Raw genomic sequence first — 13,095 nt, 5'->3', positions numbered from 1 at the left:
CATAGGGTTTCTATTCAGGAATGAAGATTATAATCTCTATAAATGCTTTAATAAGTTGCTTGCATGATACTATAGATCTCAGCCGCTTAACATATGTGAATGAATCACTGGTTAAAATATCTAGATCTCTGGCCACACCTTTCGCATGATGACACAAAAAAAGAGTCGGTCGATATCCTTTTGAGATATCGAGCGATACACCTTTTGCGGCGCCGATCGATTTACCAGTAGGGTATCGATCGATGGCTTCTAGATCTGCTTAAGCGCGAACCGAATATGACCGCGAGGTCTCAAAGAGGAACTGTCGTTCTTCTCAACGGGAAACAGGCATCGCTCAAATGGGTAATTCAAGATAATCTAGATCCTAGTGTTCTATGTTCTAGTTAGCTACTCTAAAACAAGCATAGGGTACAATCCATTTGATGAGTATCACAACTTAGCAATTATAGCTTGGGGCTAATCCCACAAACCTATTTAAACCCTAGATCTAACAAGTAGACTACTCAGACATAGCTAAACAATTCATAACAATAGATAGATGAAAGAATTGCATAGATAGAATAAAGTAGAAATACAAAAGGAGATGAGAAATCTCTCCAATCTCTCTCAAACAAATAAAACACTAGTCTCTCTCTCTCACACTCTCTGCTTTGGTTGTGAAAAGCTTCAAGCTTCAAAGGGTTTCAAAACTTGCCGTCAAAAAGACTTTGCAGGAGTATTTAAGCATTTCCATTAGGTTAAAAACTCGTCAGGGGCAATCTCGTAATTTGGTGAAGTCTTAGTGAAATAGTCGGCTAAACCATTTTGTCCTCGATATCGATCGACAACACTGAATGTGTATCGATCGATTATAATCTTCTAGTACGCGGATCTTCTCAGCTACATTGATCGACAACTCAGGATGAGTATCGATCGATTGTAATCGCAATGTTGACTTCCGACTTAGTCTTGAATGGTCAACTCGGGTGTATCATCTCTTGTACTCCAAAACGCTCCAAAAACATCACTTTCTCACAAAATGCTCCTGAACCTGAAAACATATCTAACAGGGCAGAAAACAGATTAAATATATAATAAAATACTAGTATACCATGGTTAAAAACGGGTAAAATCCATGGTATATCACTGAACATCAGGACATCGATTGACGCAAATGGATTTCCAGCTTACATGCGTCGTATTGATGGTAGGTTCATTGAGAAAAATGGAATCAGATTAGACAATGGATATGTTGTACCTTACAATAGAAACCTCATGCTTCGATATCACGCGCATATGAATGTCGAGTGGTGCATCCAAACGCGAGCTGTTAAGTATCTTTTCAAATATATCCATAAGGGACCTGATTTGCTTCAGCTGCAATGGATAAAGAAGATGAAGATGGCGTCATAGACGAAATCAAAACATATTACGACTGCAGGTATTATTTTATTTATTATTATTACTGAGTATCTATGTGGGCATGAACCGAAAATACAAAATATTCTATTAATATTAGTCTAAAGTATTAAAGTATACGTTTAGACAAATATATATACTATCGTAAATGAAATTATAAAAACTATGTTTATACAATTAAATAATTACATTATAATAATTTATTTAAACTGTCTTTTACATTTTAGGGTCTACGATTGTTGTTTCTAATTTATGTTTATCGTATTTCTATATTAGATATATAACTGCATGCGAGTCGTCGTGGCGGGTTCTTGCTTTTCCTACAAATTTCCGTACTACTTCTGTAGAGAAACTTGGATTTCATCTCCCGGATCAGGAGCTGGTGTTTTTTGATGAAGATGAACCTATTGAGAGTATTCTGAAGAAAAAATCTGTCAACCAATCCATGTTTCCGGCGTGGTTCATAGCATATCAAAAATACCCAGAGGCAAGAGATTTGACATATGCCGAATTTCCAACAAAATTTGTTTGGAAAGCAAGTATGAGAGAATGGGTACCACGTAAACGAGGCTTTGCGATAGGGAGGATTGCACATATTAATCCAGCACAAGATGAGTTATATTTCTTAAGAGTAATGCTAAATTGGGTAAGAGGGCCGAAATCATACGAGGATATAAGAACAGTTGATGGTGTTGTATATTCTACATACGAAGATGCTTGCTATGCTTTGGGATTGATGGATGATGGCAAGGAATGCATAGAAGCTATCAAAGATTGCAGTGATAATAGTTCTGGAACATATGCGAGGAAGCTTTTTTCGAGAATGTTGGTATCCAAAACATTATCTCAGCCTTATGTTGTGTGGGAAGCTACTTGGAAGTATCTTACCGACGATATTCTCTACAAGAAACGACGACAAACTGGAAATGCCGGTGAGCTTTTTTCTTATTAAACGAAATATGTTTTAAATGAGGTCTCTCTTTTTTAATTATTTTTTCCAAACTTGCAGAGTTGAACTTGACCATAGATCGGATCAAAAACATTGCTCTAACCGAGATCCAAAATCATTTGCTTAGCAATGGTCGTAGCCTCCAGAAATGGCCCCTAATGCCAAAGCCAGATCATTTTGGTTGTTACAACGGCAATCGCCTTATAGATGATGGGCTTAAGTATGTTGTGGAAGATCAGCTAAAGGAAATTGAAAGACTTATGGCGATGATAACAGATGAGCAAAGAGGGGTCTACAACGAGATTTTGGATGCAGTTTTGAATGATAGCGGTGGAGTGTTCTTTCTTTATGGTTATGGAGGCACAGGTAAAACCTTCGTATATAGAGCACTCTCATCAGCAATCCGATCTAGACGTATGATTGTTCTAAATACCGCATCCAGTGGAATTGCTGCATTATTGTTGGAAAGAGGTAGAACCGCACATTCCAGGTTTGGTATTCCGATAGATGCCGACGAGTTTACTACTTGCAAGAAAATGGAACCAGGATCAGATCGTGCAGAATTAGTTAAAGCAGCAAAGCTCATTGTATGAGATGAGGCGCCTATGATGAGCAGACACTGTTTCGAGACGTTGGATCGTTCTATGCGTGATATTATAAGATCTTCTGAAGACAAACCTTTTGGAGGTAAAGTATTTGTTTTCGGTGGAGATTTCAGACAGATTTTACTGGTTATACCGGAGGTGGTAGAGCAGAGATTGTTTTGGCGGCTCTGAATTCGTCATATCTTTGGAAGCACTGCAAAGTTTTGAAGCTAACAAAAAACATGAGATTGCTCGCTGGTCTTAGTGATGATGAAGCAAAAGAGCTTCAATCCTTCTCAAAATGGATTTTGGATGTTGGAGATGGAAAAATAAATTTGCCAAACGACGGTCAAGTTGACATTGACATCCCTTCTGATATGTTGATAAAAAACACTGGAGAAGATCCTATTCAGACTATTGCAAAGGAGATTTATGGACAAGCTTTTCAAACCTCAGAAGATAAGGATTTGTATAGACATCGAGCCATTCTCACACCCACAAATGATGAAGTTGATAAAATAAATGATTACATGCTTTCGCAGTTGCCAGGTAACATTTGATTCTGTTTACTCTTATGTTCGAGTAACTTTTTACATGTCGCTAAAGGATTTATACGTGCTTTCAGGTGAATACAAGGTTTACCTTAGTTCTGACAGTATAATCCTATCCGATGTTGATGTAGAAGAAAATGTTACCTATCCAACAGAGTTTTTGAACAGTGTTAGAGTGGCAGGAATGCTTAGACATAATTTGAAGCTGAAGGTTGGTGCTCTTATTATGTGTCTCCGTAACTTGGATTTGGTAGATGGTTTATGCAATGGTACTTGGCTAATTGTTACTCAGTTGCTCCCCCATGTGATAGAAGGTAGAATTATAACCGGAAACAGTATTGCTGGAGACAAAGTCTGGATTACTAGAATGTATGTCAGTCCACCTGACACAAAGTTTCCCTTCAGAATGCGTCGAAGACAGTTTCCCGTTACATTGGCTTTCGCGATGACCATCAACAAAAGTCAAGGTCAAACACTTGGAAGTGTTGGTTTGTTTTTGCCTAGGCCAGTGTTCTCTCATGGTCAGCTCTACGTTGCACTTTCAAGAGTTAAGTCGAGATCTGGATTAAAAATCCTAATAACAGGTAAAGAAAGGAAGGCGGAGACAAAAACATTGAATGTTGTCTACAAACAAGTTTTTCAAAATATTCCGTAGGCAGGATACGTAATTGTTATATATTTTTTCACAATATCTTTTTTAAAATATATCAATTGTTACGATAGTTTATTTTTTGTATTTGGCAGATGGATGGTGATGACTATGAAGATCGATACTATTTCATTTTCGGAAAAAAGTGTTCTGATTATTTTGATCATGGTATGTGAATTTAATATTGTTTCCCGAGAAGTTAAAATTTACAAATTTGCAAATCTTTCAAATAACGATAACCAGTCTAATTTCTTACAAAATAAAATTGTTTTTTTTTTCAGGTCTCTCATTGAAGTTGTTTTCTTTATCGAGAATTGTACTTCATACTTTATACAAGTTATGGATAATATTTTCAATTTTATTATTATTTTTTTTAATGAGTCTATATATATTTTACTACTCAAATTCATGCATACAATAATTTGCAGTGGGTACTATAACAAATTACAACATATATACCATCCAATTCTAATTACTGATAATCTAAAATATGTAGTCATCTATAAATATATACTATTAATTATCTATTTCGAAGAAAAAAATTGATGTCTAAACACATAATTTTTTTGGAACGTTGCAATTATACATATTCACAATAATAACCTCTTGATACTGAAGGTACTTTGTTCCATCTCCTCTTTTTAAAATATTAACTACTATCATATACACTGTGCCTGATGCTTTATTCCAAAATAGGTGGTCTTATGATATAAATTCCGTTACTTCCAAACCCAACCAGTAGTTTGACCATATTTTGAAACTGTACATTGCCCGCACAGGATGCGGACCGGTCACCTAGTTTTGTATTAAAAGAAAATTTAGAGACGATATTATCACAAAATACAGTTATTTAACAAATAACAAATAAATTATCGATCCAAATGATTGCTAAATTTTAGAAACAATTTTGTAAACCATGAGTTCTCGAAACATTTCAATGTTATTTATTGAAATTACTAATGTAGTAATATATCCATAAGAGTTCATGATCTGGAGTAGTTAACTCTACCCATAGCTAAGTTTTCCATGGTTACTACTATTAATAGAACTTGCAATTAGTTTGTCATACTCAAATCAACAAAAATAAAAAAATAAAGTGAATTTAACGGATAATTTTCTTACCATTAAATTCAAACTTTCAACTAAAAAATGATAAAAATCAACAATCAAAGATTAATTTATGGTCAAAAGATATATTTTGAAAAGGAAAAATAGAATATAAACAAAATAAAAGTATACATTTAGTAAAAACATACCAAAACCTACGTAATATAACAAATACATAATTTTTAAGAATATATAGAAAACAAAACATTCCTAGAAGCTAGAGAAAAGATACTTCCTTCTTTTTTTTTGAACAACAAAGATACTTCCTTTATGATATTGCTTTTACATGTTTTACAAAAAAAAACAAGTTCAACGAAAAAGGTATACAGTGAATTGTATTACTATGAAATTAGTAAAATCAAAACATAGACATATTAAGACAATCACAGCGATTATATTACTATGAATAGTTAACGACACAAAAATAAGAGTAATAACAAAAAAAATGATTCACGCATAATATACCACTATTCAGAATAAAAAGAATTGTTAGATAAAATATTTAATGAAATTAAATTCTATGCAGCTAATAAAGTCAATGCACTAAGCACATGTAAAAACTCCAGTGTTACTTAACAACACTCATGACTCAAATGCCACGGTAACATATCTCCCCAACAACAAAAATATGCGACCAAAATTACTATTACAAGCAGATAAAATAAATTATATATTCAATATAAAATCCACTCTACAAGATTCTATATTTCATGCTCCAACTATTAGCCATTCAATTTGTGTATTGGAACAATATGAACATTGTTTGGCTGCTTTGAAATATTTTACTTACCTCGCTTATATACATAAAATAGCAAATTCCTCATAAACAAAATAGACATCCAATTGATAAATGCAAAGCTGGTCCTTAACATCGTTGAGACTTCCGTAATATATTACGGTTCCACAATTCTGACAAATAGCTTAGACATCAGAGATAGTTTCTACTCAGGGGTGGCTATAATACTTTCTCCATCAGAATAATTAAGAAATTTTACTATTTAAGTTCAGCAAAAAATATTTTTTACCATTGTAATATAAAAACCTCTGAATATTCAACCAATATACAATTTTTAACTTACCAAACGTTCACCCGTAAATTCACAAAATCAATAATTATACTTTTGTTACAAATTTGTTTAAAAAAAAAAAATTCTTACAAACATCAGACATTCTACTACACAATCAACAAATATTCATAGTCGGGTTTCTGTTGACTGCTGGGACCTCTAATACTATTTGTGAAGATTTTTTGTGTTTTTTCTATTGTCGATGTTTTTTTGTAAAGCTAAGATCAATTTATTCTTTTTTTCTCCCTTTATTTTTTGTTTTCATTTGGTTGTTAAAGCAAGCATTGTAGTTTGTGTAATTTCCTTGGAATTTAACATATTTTGTTTAATAAAACCATATTATGGATTGTAAATTCATTTAGGAAAACCATATTATTTTTGCAAAAACGTCTTTATATTATTAGAGAAAATGAAAGTTTAGTGAACATTGACCCATACGACATTCAAGTAAGTCGTCTAGAGAGGTCATTTTTGCAATTGACTTTTAAATGGGACGACTTACTTGTAAGTCGTCCAATTTTGTTTGTTAAAAAAAATAACTCTAGACGACTTACCAGTAAATCGTTCAAGATAAACATGTTATTTTTGTAATTGACCGAATTGTGTTAGATATTTGACTTTTTCTAGACGACTTACTTGTAAGCCGTCTCTGGAAAAACAAAAAAATTCAGTATCTTATTATTTCTAGACGACTTACATGTAAATCATCACAAGTTAGTTTAAAATTCGAAAATAAATTTTAAATATTTAATTTTTTCCAGACGACTTACAAATAAGTCGTCCAGCTAGACGACTTACTTGAAAATCGTCTAAGAAGCAAGGTTTGACCAGAATCTCAGGAAAAAAAATCTGGACGACTTTAAAAAAAAGTCGTCTGACTAGACGACCTAGGGGAAATTAATATTTAAGTTTTATTTTCTAATTGCAAAACTAACTTGAAAAGACTTACTTGTAAGTCGTCTAGAAATAATAAAATATTGATTTTTTCTGTTTTCGCATAGACAACTTACAAGTAAGTCGTCCAGGAAAAGTCAAATATCTCTAACACAATTCTGTCAAATGCAAAACTAACCCGTTTATCCTAGAATAGAATTTTTTTTTAACAAACAAAATTGGACGACTTACTTGTAAGTCATTCAGTTTGACCAGAAGACTTACCCTTAAGTCTTTGACAGGCAGAAGACTTATGGGTAAGTCTTCTACAGCCAGAAGACTTACTGGGCGAACATATCTGAAAAAATCAATTTCATAACTTAAATTAGTAAGATGACTTCTTTAGCACACATAAGTCTTCTCCAACCACATACAACCTCAAACGAAAGTAACCCACCAAGAATCATAAGCTTGAATGGTTCTATCAACAATAAAAAACTTAAAATCAAAAACCTGAGTTTTTTGGATGAAAATGGAGACAAAGTGAAAGAGATGTTGTTTTTAGTTCATAACAATTGGGGAAAAAGATAGTGTAAATCTATTTGAGGTGCATTAAAAGCTTCAAATTGGTTGTTCATGGTGGTTGGGGTATTGATGGGAATGTTAATCTTGTAAATACTTGAAGATGATGAGGTTGAGAGAGTAAAATTGCAATTTTCAAAAAAAAAAAAAAATTAGTGGCATTTTCGTGAATGATGTGAACTTGTGGGGTGAAGAGGACAAAAGAAAAATCCAAAAGAGCATAGGTTAGTTTTGTGTTTGACTTTGAGTTTTGAGTCAATTTTGCAAAAGTCCCTATATTATCTCTTTCTTTCTCACTACGTTTTCTTGTTTTTGCAGGTTTTTCATATCATAGTTTTAGTCTTCCACTCTTTTAAAGGTAAATATACAAATTTTGAATACGTATACTTGTGGATTTATATGTTAGATTCAAAAATTTATAGATTCAACCTAATAAATTTATTTTTTTCATCTTATATACTATCATGAAGATAGTTTAAGAAAAAAATGTTATAATTTGATTAGTTGACGAAATTTCAAATTTATTTATTTTAATTATTCTAAAATAAAAGGTAAGTCTATAACTAATCAATATCACCTGCCAAATTACTTAAATGATAGTACAAATAATAATTACGGAAAATAATTGTCTTATAGAAAGTGTAATAATGTTTGATCAATTTATATATATATATATATATATATATATATATATATATTTGTACTACATAAAATAATGAATAGAAAACAATATTTAGAATCTATAAAATCATTTTATATTATTATAGAAGACAATACAGTAGAACCTCTATAAATTAATAATCTATAAATTAATAATCTCTATAAATTAATAAATTTTAGCGGTCCCAAGTTGGACCGGTGTTAAATATAACACAAATCGATAAAATGATAAGATAATAATATTTTTAAAATTTCTATGTAAATATATAGTCCCCTTAAAATCATAAATTAATAATTTATCTATATATAATTTTTATATAAGTTAAATATTATATTGTTGGTTTTATATTCACAATGAAAATTCTTTATTGTTCTTAACATTTCAATATATTTTGACAATATTTAGTAAAATTATACCGAAAACAACTTAACAATTCTATGAAACATAAAATTATACATAAAATAAGATAATAAAACAATATTGAAGTCAAATTTATAAAATTTAAATAATGTACATACGGTAAAATAAAATATTTTCTTTTTATATAAATAAAAATAGAAAAAATAGAAAAAATCTAAATAAGGAAACTTTTGTAAATTAATATCTCTATAAATTAATAAAATTTCAAAGTCCCAACATTATTAATTTATAGAGGTTTTACTGTATATTTGTATATAAAATATTTCAATAATTCTTAATGTCTAGTAATTTTTATATGTGCTTTATAGATCATTTATAAATTTCTTAAAATGTTAATAAAATTATCTATCATGGCTTACAAAGTTATATTATTATAATTTAAAATTATTTATAAGATCTTATAAATAATTTATAAACTAAAAATAAAAATCCTCTCATACAAAAAATGAGAAGTCAGTTAAATGACTTTTGTTTAGGTTTTAATCATAGAGAACGTTTTAAAAAAATGTTATAATTTGACTGGTTGATGGATTTTCAGTTTCAAATGATTTATGTAGATCTAAAATAAAAGTTGTCTAGAACTAATCGATCTCACTTGTCAAATATTCTGAATGATATTACAAATAATGAAATTATGTAAAGAATAATAATCGTTGATCAATTCCTTTTTGTATTTACAAACTACATAAAGCGACACTTTTTACAAGTTTTAGTTGTTTTAATAATTCGAAAATTTTGTAAGAAAATTAGGAACATATTAGCAATGAATTATAAATTTAATAAAAAGAACGAAATGATAACGAATAAGAAGAAGCAATAGAAAATGCAAGAGAAAATGCATAATGTGTCGGAGAAATTTATGTGATAATTACATATATAATTTTACCAGCATTTCTTATTACTAAATATCCATCGGTTATTTTTATATCAAATTTATGGAAACTTTGTGATTGGGAAACGATTTGCTTCAAAATTAATAGGAGTTTATTAGGAGACGATTTCTAAATATTTCTAAGATGTTCAGAATCCATTGTTATTGGTTATTGGTTAGCGGATTCTTAAATTCTTAGTAAAATTCATTGTTTTGGTAAATGGATTTCTAAATCTGCATATTTTGATTATCTAATTCTATTACAGTCTATGTTATTAAGAGGTATATTCTCAAGATTTTACTCATATATCAAACTTTCAAAATATCAAAGATATACATGAGATTCTCATAATTCATGCTGAAAAAAATGAGAAATACTTGGGTTCACCCCTAGAGTGAACCTTTAGGTTCACCTAACCAATAGGTTCACCTAACCAATAGGATTTTCGTTATTTCATATTCAGTATCTTTTAAAAAATAAAACAAGATATTGTCAAGTTTTATTATGTTTTTAAAATAAAAAATAAATAGAAAATAATAGTAGTCGCAAAAAAGAATTTTATATTTAAAATATCGTCAGCAAAACACTAAACCCTAAACTCTAAATCCTAAATCATAAACCTTAAATCCATTGTAAACCCTTGGATAAATCCTAAATATTTGAATTTTTTAAAACAAAATTAACACAATCAGCAAAACACTAAACCCTAAACCCTAAATACTAAACCCTAAATTATATCTTGAGATGAGGCAGATATGTTGGAGCAAAAGAAGAGGTGATGAAACTTTGCATCAGAGTCAGAAATCAATCGGTGTTAGGGAGACTGGTTTAAACTATGATGGAAGGAAAGTTACAGATAAGAACTCATACCTATTCATCAATGAGGAGTCAGCTGGTCCAAGTGAGATGGCGCTGAAATAGACTGCGACTGGAGATTTACCGATGGAAAGCTGAGATTTTGCGGTGGATTTCATGGCAATGGATGTAGCTTCTTTAGAGTAGTTTTGATTTTGGGGTGGATTTAGGTTTAAGACATAGAGCTATATATAGGAGAAGGATCAAGGGAGGTGGAAAGAAATATTGAAGAATAGCCTTAAGATCTTTATTAATTGAGACGTAACAGTGAAAAAGATCAGACATGGGAGAAGGTGAAGTGGAAGAGTCGGGGTGGGGGAGATGCGCTCCAAGCTTGAACCCAATCAGGTTTGACGAACAGCAAGGTGACGTAGCTAAATAAAAGGTTTTTATTGGTCGATTTTCCTTGCATATGTGGATAGCTTAAAATGTCTTCCTCAAGTCCTTTTAGTATAGTTTTGATATCATGCTCTTCAATATCACAAACAACCATTAGCAACCAAAATCAAACTCTAATGTACTAAAAAACAATGTGTACTTCTTTTTATCTTGTTTTCTTACATACATAAATAATTTATTGTTATCTTTTCTTATTAAATCCTTAAAAGTCAAAACTTAGGATCTCAAGATTATATTTCAAATAAATTACTTTAGTTTTATTATTTTTGGTCAATAACAAGTGTAGGCCTGGGCATTCGGGTCGTCGGGTCGGGTTCGGGCCGGGTCTTTTCGGGTCCGGGTCTTTCGAGTCTAGGAGTTTAGGACCCGATAGGGTAATTTCAAATTTTTGGTTCCGGGTCGGTTCGGGTCGTACCGGATCCAGGTCGGGTCGGGTCTTATATAGTTGGACCCATTCGGGTAATTAGAATTTATCGGTTTGGTTCTGGGTCGGGTTCGGGTCGGGTTCGGTTCGGGTTCGACATAAAAAATACCTAAAAATACAAAAAAAAATCTGAAAATATTTATATATCCGAAAATATTTAAAATTTTATTTAAAATTTGTGTTTTTATTATATTAAAATGTGTATATATACTAAATTATGCGAGATAGAACGATAATTGGTTGTATCCTAGTGGCTAACCCCCTTGCTCTGTAGACAAATAACCCGTCTTCGACTCCCCCTCAATTAATTTTATATAATTTACATTATTAATTCGGGTACCCGTCGGGTTTTGGGTGCGGTCTGGGTCGGGTCCAAGACCCGTGGGTCCTCTACAACAAGACCCGATAGGGTAATTTGATCGGATCGGTTCCTACCTGGACCGAGTTTTTTCGGGTCGGTTTCGGGTCGGGTCTTCGGGTCTGGGTAAAATGCCCAGGCCTGAACAAGTGAGTATCTTTCATTAAGAAGTTTGATACGTGCTCAAATTACCCTAGAGTAACTATTACTCTCATCAAAATAGGTCAAGTTGTAGTATTTAAGGATTGAATCCACAAGGAGCTACGGCCCACACTAGATCATATTAAACTAAGTTAGGTCAAGATATGAAGACTGTAAATTGTATGTAATCTAAAACAATAAACAAACAATTGTTCAACTGCTTGCACAATATTATAGAACTTAACAGTAAGAATAACCAATCAACGTTTGTTTTTGGGTTATCTATTATTATATCCAAGATCTCCAACTTGTGTTGTCGAATATAAGAAAGCATTGAATGATGTCTTAATAGGAGCATCGGCCGATATGTCTTTCGTCGCGTTGATCGATTACCTATAGGAGCATCGATCGATACTCTTCCAGTAAGCTTTTAGCGCGGGTTGATTTCGTGTTCACTAGGGTTTCTTAACCAGTTCTCGCTATATCTATCAATCCTAGATCAGAGAAGATAGATCAGTGGACAAATCTACTATTCAAGTTCATGTTAGTCAATCCGAAACAAACATTAAGAACAATCTTCTAAGATGAATATTGTTGGGGAAAATACTCAGGTATCATTTTCTCCGAGCTCCAGGCAGGACCTAAATCTCCAGATCCTCGCCACATTGTCCCCCGGATCCTCATTGAAAGGAACTCAGGAAATCAGAACTCAGGAACTACCTCTACACCCAAAAACTGGAAAACTTCTGATACCAAGGAACTTACATATTCCCGAATATGGAAGGACTCCTTTCACTCAAACCGACTAGGATCAGCCCAAGGACGACTATATAAGACAATAAGAAACCCTACAAGAGGGGGACAGTGAGATAAGGGGTAAAGATATCAAACATTGTATTTTCTACTTTACAAAAGGAAAAAGACTTCTTATCATCTTCAATAACATATATAGACTCCGAATCCATATTAAATTTCAAGCTTGTCTTCCTTTCCGTGGTACTCACAATTGACCTACACAAAAATCCCCTAACAGTTTGGCGCTAGAAGTAGGGAAGTAATCCAAACTACGTGATGGTGGCGGTAGACGAGGACGACGAACTATCCAAAGCTACTCAAAGAAAGGTCGAGCCTCCACGCGATCTAGCGATTCGCGGGACCCAGTTCCCCACACAACAAGCCACGAAGAATAAGGTCTCAAGAGTCAA

General features: G+C 32.3%; 1 long non-coding RNA gene across 1 annotated transcript; it reads right to left on the bottom strand.

Moving 5' to 3' along the window:
- Window positions 1–508: 508 nt before the first annotated feature.
- Window positions 509–11,059, bottom strand: LOC130499545 (uncharacterized). Its single transcript, XR_008938416.1, has 3 exons — window positions 10,584–11,059; window positions 1,238–1,356; window positions 509–1,042 (listed from the first exon to the last, which is right to left on the bottom strand). It is a non-coding gene; the product is annotated as an uncharacterized LOC130499545 (long non-coding RNA).
- Between the last annotated feature and the right edge of the window lie 2,036 nt (window positions 11,060–13,095).

The sequence above is a fragment of the Raphanus sativus genome, chromosome 9 (assembly GCF_000801105.2).
Source record: "Raphanus sativus cultivar WK10039 chromosome 9, ASM80110v3, whole genome shotgun sequence".
Lineage (NCBI taxonomy): Eukaryota > Viridiplantae > Streptophyta > Magnoliopsida > Brassicales > Brassicaceae > Raphanus > Raphanus sativus.
Note: the sequence above shows the minus strand (reverse complement) of the source record. Positions and strands in the feature narration are given on the sequence as shown.